Source organism: Ipomoea nil, unplaced genomic scaffold (assembly GCF_001879475.1).
Source record: "Ipomoea nil cultivar Tokyo-kokei standard unplaced genomic scaffold, Asagao_1.1 scaffold1558, whole genome shotgun sequence".
NCBI lineage: Eukaryota > Viridiplantae > Streptophyta > Magnoliopsida > Solanales > Convolvulaceae > Ipomoea > Ipomoea nil.
The window spans coordinates 2252665-2262844 of NW_017617986.1; positions in this window are offsets into that span (position 1 = coordinate 2252665).

Here is a 10180-nt window from a genome sequence, read left to right on the forward strand (position 1 = left end):
CTACAGTTTCAGTCGATATTTATAGACTCAAATATGTGAAAATGTTATTTAATTTTATTTTATATAGACTATAGTTTTATTAAAACACAACTACATGATTATTTTTATATAATTACAGCTTCATTGTACAATATACACTCAAATATGTGAAATGTTATTCAGTTTCATTTTATATATACACTGCAGTTTCATTTCAACACAACTACAGTATCATTTTCATATAACTGTAGTTTCATTTGATAATATAAAAATAATACGTGAGACAGTGTCGGTTTAGATATACTATAGTGTCAGTTGGTAATTAACATATACAAAATGCACTCTCCGTTAAAACTAACGGCGCGCCGTTTTTTTACTTAAAGAAACGATGCCGTTTTGGGCACCGCGATCGACGATATAACGACTGTTAATTTCCTATATGGGTATGAAAATTTATCATTAATTCCATTAAAAATGAGGTCATTTTATTATGATTACTATATGGTAATTAAGGAGTATATATTATTCTTAATTAATATTATTTTAATTATGACGTCCATGCAATCTTAATAATTATGGTAATTAAGGACTATATATATTATTCTTAATAAAATAATGTGTATGTTTAATTTCGTTTAATTATTGACGTAATGTGTATGTTTAATTTCTTTTAAGAGTTAATAACCAATTTGGTCCTCTGACTATTGCAAAACTACCGATTTGGTTCTCGACTATCATCCTTACTAAATTTAGTCCTCAACTTTAAAATTTCTACTCGATTTCGTCCTCCGAATCTTTGACCGTGAAGCCACTGTCTAAATGAAGGAAAATAATGTAAATACTCATGTCATCTTTGTTGGTCTCTTCTCCAACGCTGGCCTCTTGTCCATGGCGTCGGCGGTCCCCAAGGCGACAAAATCTGCCAGCTTTGACTTGGGCGACGAGGATTTCAAATGGGATAATACATGGATCATCATCCCAAAAGCATCCTTAAGACCGTGGTCGAGGTTCTGGCGCTACAAGACGTGAAGGCAGAAGAGGAGATAGAGATGAAGTCGCTGTCGAATTTGGCCGCCGGTCTAATTCAATAGCCACTGCCCCCAAATTCTAGGGTTTGCAGAAAAATAAACCAGGCAACAAATCCAAGGGTTTACTGAGCTGAATCACAAAAATGATACTTGAATCGTGAAACATAAAGAAGGAATTGCAAGCAATGGATAGAAATGGGCCACTTTCGATGGTTCATCTGGATCCAGAGAACTGAGCGTGACTGCATGACGGCTGAGCGGCGATTTGAGGGCGTGGCAACGAGAGGCTGGCGGCGATGGAATCTTCTTCTTCCATTTTCTTTATATATACTTTCCAAATTGGGTCGGAAACCCCCTTAATTTAACAGTATTTTTGCATTCCTAAAACGATTTTAACTCAATTTCGATTTTTGTTAGCATTGATATTTGAAGATCTATAGTTGATGGCGAAGGAATTCAATGTCCAGCCGGTAGTTTTCTGGCAAGGTGGGAACACAGGAACGCAGCAATGCCCTCCTCAATCGGCAGTGCCGTTTTAGCCACCCAAGTCATCCAGCCCTAGCATCCCCTTTATATCCTTCGATGTGGGTTCCGCCGCCGCCTCATCATCTTTTGATTTACTCTCATTACCAAAATTGTGGGAAAAAAATATAAGTTAATCAAAATTTATTGTTATTGAACAGATCATTTGAAGTGCTGTCAAGGGTTGGAAGAAAGAGAATTTGATCTAAACATGGTTTCTCATGCTCTTTACTGTGACTAGAATTGCATAGAGGTGAGCTTTCCTATATATATATATATATATATATAGTGAAAGGTTCCCGTGCGGATGAATGCTTCCCGTGCAGATGTGCGGTGGATTAATGTGCGTGAGATTTTTACTCAATGTGCGTTAGTGTTGTGCTTAATGTGCCTAAGATTCGTACTTGATGTGGGTGAATGTGTAAAATGCAGCAGAAAATATTGATGTCAGCTTCTTCCCCATCCCCAGTAGCCATTGCCCCCCTCCCTAATGATGATGATGCGGAGGCGGGCTATAGTGGTTAAGAATTATGGGAATAATACAACAGAAATCCACACTTAGCTGATGTGCAAATTTTACTATGCGTGCGTCATCTATATAAACATTCAACTGCACTGAAGGTATCTGATAATCCAGAATCCATGGACAAATTGAAGGAAGAAGTAACAAGAAACTTGGGCGTTAATGTGCGTGAGTTTCTGTTCTACTTCCTTCTGAGCTCGTAATTCTGAAATACTCACGCACATTAAGCACAAATCTCACGCACATTAAACACAATACTCAGGCACATTAAGTACAAAACTCACGCATATTATCATGACGCACATTAAGTACAAATCTCAGGCACATTGAGTATAAATCTCACGCACATTAAGTATAAACCTCACGCACATTAATCCACCGCACAACCGCAAGGGAAGCCACAAATGCACCTTATCCCTTCCCTATATATATATATATATATATATATATATATATATATATATATATATATATATATATATATATATATATATATATATATATAGTCAGGTTTCCATGTGGACAGTGCTTCTTGTGCGGCCACGTACCATTAGGTGCATTGCATTTTTGGGGTGTGGTGCATTTGTGCATTTTATTGTGGTGCATTTTGGAGCACAGTGAGGTGCATTTATGCATACCTAATGGTGTAATCCGCACAGGCCGCACGGGAAGCCAGGTCTTCATTTGAACACACACACACACACACACACACACACGCATATATATATATATATATATATATATATATATATATATATATATATATATATATATATATATATATATATTCATTTTTACATTTTACATTTTGTGCACGAGTAATATCTACCCATACTTTCTACTACATTTTCTACCTACATGCTGAGTATTATATTGTTTCTAGTCGATCATTCATTTGTCTTTAAGCAATAAAATTTGTACATCACTACAAGAAAAATCACGATTTGCGACGGAAAAATTCCGTCGCGAAAACGTGAAATTCCGTCGCAAATAACATTTTGCGACGGAATTTATCATTTTCGCGACGGAATCCATTCCGTAGTCTCAAGGCTTGTCGTATTTCAATTCATGACGGAAATAATCCATCGCGAACATTGGTGACGGAAAATAGTGACGGAATTGTTCGTCGTGAAGTAGGCGACGAAAGTCATTCCGTCGCGATTTTGGCAATGGAAATGTTTCTTTCTGTCACCATTGTGTGATAAAATAATCTGTCGCAAAACTCATATTCCGTTGCAATTTTTTTTTTCCGTCAAAAAATTTCGTCGTAGAAAAATGGTGAAACAAATTGTCGTCACTATTCCGTCCCAAACTTTTCCGTTGCAAATTTTGGCTTCCGTCGCACAAATTCGTTGTAAGAAAACGACAGAATAAATTTCTGTAGCAATTCTATCGCTAGATTTTCCATCACAAAATTTGTTTTTCGTCACAAAATTTCGTCGTAAAATAATAACATAACTAATCACTGTCTTGATTTCGTCGCATTTTGGATGACAAAAATCTTTTCGTCGCCATAATTACATTAAATATTGCATCACTAAATTATATTTCATCGCAATTTTGTTAAATTATTATTTTAATATTTTTTAATTATTATTATTTTGTTAAAATTCTAATATTTGTATTTAAAATGTTAATGTCCAAACTAAAATACAATATAATATGTTGTACTCAAATACCAAATAAATCTATAAACAACAATATAGTAATTCATAAAAGAAAAATTATATCAAGATGAATTCGGTCGTGATGAGGGTGATGATGAAGTACCAGCGCTCTCACTCTGAAGAGCATTTAATTTTTGCTGCAAAAGAACCATAGAAGCCTTCAAATTCTCAATCTCATCGAGGACCTTAGCAGAATTAGCATTCTCGGATGGCTGCGAGGTTGATTCTATATTGTCCGTTGTGTTAGCATTTATTGGACTACGAATGAATGTACCATATGAGCCAAGTCCATAAATTCTTCTTTTTTTATCACGTCCGCCAACTGCATCCTAGTACAATTGACTCTCATCTACTTCTTCTCCATTTTGTGTTAATACCTCCCGTTGCAATGCAATTTGTTTCTGAAAAAATTTAAAGAATTAGTACAATTTTTATAAAAATTCATATACATTCAAGGAAAATCAAGATTAAACTTACATGGATTTGTTTGTCTTTTTCAACTATAAATGTTTGACCATCATGTTGTTTGGTATGTGTATGCTTGAATAATTCAAAATATGATGGACGACAACCAAGTTGCTTTTCCTAAAAATTAGTTAAAATAGAAATAAAATAAAATAAAAATTAAAACAAATAAGATTATAATATATAATAAAAGTATTTCAAACATCAACTCAATAATCAGAATATAATATAATCACACTGTTTTTATCACAATAGTGGAAATAAAAGTTTCTACTAGCATAAAAATATATAATTATTATTTTAAAACGAACAAAATTTAGTAAAAATATTCAACAAGTTTCCTTTATAAATAGAACTATCTCCAATATAGAACACAAACATTAACTCAATAGAGACAATAAAATTAAATCACAATCATTTTATCATAATAGTGTGAATACAAATTTCTACCAACACAATAACACATAATTATTATATAAAGCAAACAAAATTCTGAAAAAAAAAATCAGCATAGTTTCCCGTATAAATAAAACTATCTCCCTGTTTAATATATAATATAAACATCTCAAACATCAACTCAATAGGTACAATAAAATAAAATCACAAGAAGTTCATCGTAATAATATCAATAAAAGTTTATATGAACACGATAACGCATAATTCAAACAATCCAAACAGAATCACTTATAACTTAAACAATTCGAATTAACTTACAAGTTGAGTGGCAATTTTGGAATGATGTGTTGATCATGTGGTATGCGTAGATTGAGCAACACCATCTAAAACACCCCCACGTCTATTTCTCTTACCTAATTTTGATTTTTTCTTACTGTCTTCAGAATTCCAAACATCATTCCACTTTGCCCATATTTCTTCGTTGATATAGGGAGGTCTTGACTTGTTCTTCATTCTGCTTATATAATCAGCATATCTTCTTTTTGCCTTCACTTCCCAAGCACTATACACTAAATCTATTTTAGCAACACTCCAATTAAAATGTTTCTGCAATACACAATATAAATAATATTAAGCATTGAAAGCTAGACATGTAAATGAATTATGTAGTTTTTGATTAATGAATATAATACATATACTTCTAAAATAATTAAGAAAATGATTTATTAAATTATTTTTTACATTTGTGTATGATAAAAAATCTTCTTATATTTAAATATTCATGTAAATGTTAATTATTATCTTTAGGAGTGTGTAAATTCGGTGAAAATATGGTAAATAATCGAACAAAAAATTCAATTAGTAAATTTTTAAAGTAAAATATTTCAGTTTGGTCAATGGATAAAGATTTTTTAAAATTTTAACTATCGATAGTGTTGGTCCCGATAGGGTGGTGAAAGTCTAGAGGGGGGGGGGGGGGTGAATAGACTTTCAAGCTTTTTCAAATTAAATAACTCTTTGGTAACTTCAACTCTAAGTAACAAGTAAATAGAGCAAGTTTGTACTGCACAGCGGAATAATAATAAAGAGTTATGCCCAACTTAGTAAATTAGGTGTGCAGGTATAAAAATGATATGTAAAGTGATAGAGATATTTTGAATATATATAGGAGATGGTTCACTCAATATATAATGACAATATTCAAGATTGTAAATAAATATCGTATCACGTCGACCGTGTGACGAATGTTACATGCAACACGTCAAACTTGCTTAGAATAAATCACTATTTAAGCTCGAGAAATTTGAGTCACATGCATACGTGAGAACACACTAAACCCGGATGATAAAGATTAATCGTGAATAGTAAACGGGTTAGACGGATGAGATAGATAAATGTAGCAAATAATGTAAGTGCGGTATGTAAATGAGAGAGGCAATTTATAGTGGTTCGGAAGTGGCGTAATCTTCCTAGTCCACTTTTCTCCTTTCACTTCTAGGAGAAATTCACTATTTTCCACACACAGTTACAATAGTGAACAAGTGCTACACAGGCACTTCCTCCGGATGTCTTGCACACAGCTACACCCTACTCCGAGTGTCTCACACACAGCTACACTCAACTCCGAGTATTTCGCACACAGCTATACTCAACGCCAACTAAGTGTCTTGCACACAGCTACACTTAGCAACTACGAGTGTTTTGCACACAGCTACACTCACTAGAGTATTTTGCACACAGCTATACTCTTTCTACAATTTACAAATACAAGGATTTGTATTTCTCTCTCCAACTAGATTTTGAGACTATTCAGACTAAGTCTCTTTGAATATTTTGAGCACTAGCACTTTTGAATTTTGCACTTGTATTCTATCTCGTTTTTCTCTGTTCTTCTCACGCTCTTTGTCTTCAAGTCTTCATGGCTTTTTATACTCAATCAAATATATCTGTTGGAGTGGGATAATTTGATATTTGAATTTTGAATCTTCATAGCCTGATATTGTTGACAGTAGTAGATCTTCAATTTTGATTTGATTTGTCAACTTGCCTGACAAAGTAATTATTTTTAGCACAACTTTGATTTTCTAGTTGTTTCTAAAAATATTACTTTAATTGTCAATTTGAATATCCAACGAATCTTTGAAATAAATTCATCTGATAGAATTTATTTCTAGGATAAGTTTTTATATTCAAGCCTTCATAAATATTTTTCCGTTCTGATCAAATGTCTTTCAGGCAATTTTGGAGTTTTGTGGCATGTGGGTGGACTTGGAGTAAATTCCTTCGAATTTATCCAATTTCTGATCATCTTGCTCTTTTGCCACATTGTGCTCCTCTGACTTGAACATCGTGCTTCTTTTGATGCATTGTGCTCTTCTGACAACATTGTGCTTTTTAGACAACATTGTGCTTTTTAGCATTGTGCTCCTTCGGACACATTGTGCTCTTTTCAGATTTGGTCACATTGTGCTCCTTTGGTGAGCATCGTGCTCCTTAGCTGCATTGTGCTCTTTTCAGATTTGGTCACATTGTGCTCCTTTGGCAAACATTGTGCTCTTTTGACACACATTGTGCTCTTCTGAGCACACATCGAGCTCCTTCAAAAATCTGCCTTATTAAAAATATAGGTCCTTGGGGGGGGAATCGATCTCAGGTGTGATCGTTTAGAGTAAGGACCTCTACCATTTCACCGTTAAGCTCATTCGATCATTCCTTGCAACGCCATTGCTTTATGCTTCTTTCACGGATGAATACTCGTAGGACCAAAATTAATTTCTCAAATTAATTTTGTTCTTCCTATGGTAGATTCCTTCTGATTTCAATATTCTGATTTATGATGCTTGTACTAAAGACCTAAAGACCAAGGGGATCTAAAGATACATTTGGCTCATCAAAACTTACAAAAATATTCCTATCAATTTTCCCCCTTTTTGATGACGCCAAAACCTATACTCAATCATTTGGCTTGTCTTTTAAAACAATTATTTTTCAAAAGATTTTATTTTCATTGACATAGCCAAGATGAGTTTAACAAATGATTTTTACTCTAGGAAAGGTATTTTTAGCCACTATATTCCTATTTCGCATTTTTGGAATTTTAATGATAATGAATTTTTGCATTTTTCCAATTCATGCGATTTGATACACTCTAAGCTAAAAATATAACCTTTCAAGACAAATAATAAAATTAAGAAACAACTTAATAGCATCATAAACAGATAATTCGAATCATTTCAAATTGTTCCAAAATATTCATGGGTTCATGTACCCGTGGACCACAAAAAAAATTGTACCAATCATACAAATCATCTAATCACTTTGTTTCTCTTTTCCTTGAGCACATTGTTAATATGGTTCTGAACATCAACGAAATTGTCACTAATGGCAAAGTTGTTGCATACCTGCCCAACTGAATAGTAGTTGAAAGCTTCAGTGATGTTGCTCCCGGGCAGTATACCTTCTTCATACCATATGATGCACTCTTCTACACTTTTTCCATCTTGTAGCTCGGCATCATTGACTTTGATGTAGTCCCTTAGAACCATAATCATCAAGGCTCTAGCATAGCTTTGAATTCTTCTGAAATTTTCACTTGAAACCCACATGTTTTGATCACTAGGACCACTTTTCTTCATTCCTTTTGGTAGATCATTCAAAGTCACCAATTTTGGCATTTCAACTCTACCATCTCTCGGTGTGGATTCCAAATAAAGAGCTGCACGGTTGTACCAATTTATTTGCTCAATGTTTCCCCCTGCACACACAATATCACGAAAAGAACGGTTAGTGGTATTTGCACTGCTTGATCCTCCTGGACTGCCAACTTCACCACCACCGAACCAATACTCCAATCCTCCTTTTCTTGGTGCATTTCTTCCAGCAGATCTGCCTCCTCCACCTCTACTACTGCTTGTGCCAACATTTCTGCTAGCCATGGCAATTATCATCATCTCAATCATGCTTTCCAAATGACTGAATCTCTCTTCCCCCTTTTTGGCGTAATCAAGAAGTATGTGAACCGATTCACGAAGAGATGAAATGGATTCGGAAATATTCTCATAAGAGCCCCGAAGACAACCCACTTTGGTGTTAACTGAGATGAGATCCGTGTGGACATCACTAATCTGCTTTTCATGTTGATGAACAACATTAAGAATACCTTGGCTTTGGTTCACGGCAATTGCTTCATTTGCCTTTCCAGAATTCTTGAGGATTTGTGAAACTTGAATATAGAACTCATTGAGTTGCCCTTTGACATTGTTATTCAAACTTCCAACTTGTCTTTCAAGTGCTTGGTGGGTATCAAACAAATGTTGTTGACTTCTCCGATTTTCATCAAAAGATGCTTCGAATTTTCCACCTTGAATATTGACAACTTGATCCACATGAGTGTAGATCCCTTGAAACATGTTCTCCATTCGGTCAACAAGGCTTAAGACAACTTTCTCCAGATTTTCTAACTTCTCATTTGTAGGTGTGCCATCAAGTTCTTGCTCTTCTCGGGATGAGGGAAAACACCTTGCTCCTTCTTGAACAAAATCGGCTTCAAGCATGTGAGATTGAGCTTGATTTTCCACTATATTTCCTTCCCTTTCCGGAGTTAGTAACACGTGAGTGTCACCATGGGCACTTTCTGCATTAATAGATTGAATTTCCTCCGTATGTTGACTAGCTTGCATGGCATTTTGGTCTCGACTTATTTCAGTGAGATTTAACACACTCACATCATATAAGCCACTATCCATCAAGTGTACACCATACGTGACATTTTCTTCAACATCCCTTGTCACAAATTCGGCCATATCAACTAAGAAATTTTCTTCAGTAGGCAAATCATCTTGAACAGTGCAGTCAACAGTACCTTCGGCCAATTTGGCTTTCAATTTGTTCACAAATGCTCCATTTACCGTTGACAACAAGGTTGCATGGCAAACATCAAAATTGCCAATCCAATTTAGTGAAAACAATTCTTCTTCATGCATGCTTGGTCCCTTAGTCATCAACTCATCATAAGGACCAAGTCTCCATTTTCTCCACTTTAGGACTCTACGGTATTCATTCACTAATACACAATCTAATCCTTCAACTTGATGAATCTCCTCATTCAACATTGTTTCCAATTCGGCAATTTGGGAAAAAGGATTTAAGAGACTTTGTCTTGCATTTGGGTAAAGATATGTGGTAGGATTTTGGTTTGTGGTAGGGTTTAGGCTTGAGGTGGGGTTATGGCTTGTGTTTGGATTTTGGCTTGATGTGGGGTTTTCATGAGATTGAGAGGGTAGACCAAGAATTTCTGCAACTGGTCTCTTTCTAGCTGGGATACCTCTCGGCTTCCTCTTTCTTTTGGAGTTTAGATCACTAACTACTTCACGATCTTTAAACAGGAATCTATTACTCCCAGAAGGTTTCTTTGACCTCATAGTCAACCCTTTTCTTTTGATAATCTCTCCAATGAGCAAACCGAACCCTAATATACGGTTGAACTTCCATTCCTTATTTTTGCACCTTTCACAAAGTGAGCAATTCGACTCAAGACAAGCTTACTCCAATCACCCCTAACCACATTCATGATAGCATGTACATAACCAATTCTTACGGGT